This window comes from Arachis ipaensis, chromosome B09 (genome assembly GCF_000816755.2).
Source record: "Arachis ipaensis cultivar K30076 chromosome B09, Araip1.1, whole genome shotgun sequence".
Classification (NCBI taxonomy): Eukaryota; Viridiplantae; Streptophyta; class Magnoliopsida; order Fabales; family Fabaceae; genus Arachis; species Arachis ipaensis.
The window spans coordinates 122,624,539-122,625,747 of NC_029793.2; positions in this window are offsets into that span (position 1 = coordinate 122,624,539).

Here is a 1,209-nt window from a genome sequence, read left to right on the forward strand (position 1 = left end):
CTTTAAACTAATCACCTTACTGGTTTATAAACTAAAGAAATTTTTTTACCACTTTACAAAGTAAGTTTTTACACAAAATCTTCTTCCAAAAGGATATTTCATGAATAAACTATTTTTTTAATGAAATTAATTGTATTTGCAAGTATTTATTTGCTTTGATGGTATTCCCTTCCCTACTGAGAACGTGTGGTTTGTTTTCACCCCAATATCTTCCACCCTTTTAGTGATGTAGGTTTGAAGACTCAGTTTGAAGCTGCGGGCGATTATTGACTTTGTTTATTAGTTAAGTTACTTTCATAGAGTTCCCTCGCTTGTTGCTTAAGATTTTTTTTATTTTATACAGAGGAATAGGTGTTGTATCTGAGTTTTATTTTCATTTACTTGTATAATATTATTATTATTAGTAATTTTGTGATTATTATTACTTGATGATGTTTGATATATGATTTTTAATGAGTTGAAAACAATTTTCTGGCATTTTATTAAAGATTGAAACGCGATATCGAACTAAAGGTTCAATATTAAATAGTTAATAAGGAAAACAGGTTAGTAACGCCTTACTTTTGGTACGATTATGACGTATTAGAAGTTTGGTCGTTACATTATGGTATCAAAATAGTTTATCTTGATTAGAGCCTTGGTAATGGATTGACTATGCTTCATTGCATACTCTAAGTGTTTGTCATGTTATAGGTCTTGTCCGAATGACGAGAATTAGAGCTTATTGCACATGACTGTCTATTGATTAACGCTGTTAGCTTACCATTGCATATCTGTTGATATTAAGTCTGGCCAACTTAATGTTGATGGTTTATTGTACGGGAAATTTAATGGGTTATCATGGATAAAATAGAAGTAATCGGTGATGCGAATAACGGGTTTTGGTAGCATTAGATTCTTGAAGTTAGTTAACGTATGATCCTTATTTGTGCTTGGTGTTATCTTTTCCTCTATCAATTGCATTGGAATTCTTTGTTTCACTGCTTTTCTTGAGGTGCGGTTTGATTGTCTGTCAGATTGTATTCCTGATCATCCCCTGGATTCTTCATGTTATGGTTCTCAACTTTGCGTTCTCTTATGTGAACCTTGTACTCTAATTTAATTGGAACTTGCTTCGATCAATATATTATTTTTCTTCTTATTGTTCCTAGCAAAATTTTTTGATTTAGATTCTTTCCTTAAGTTATGATTTGATATCTTAGCTCTTTT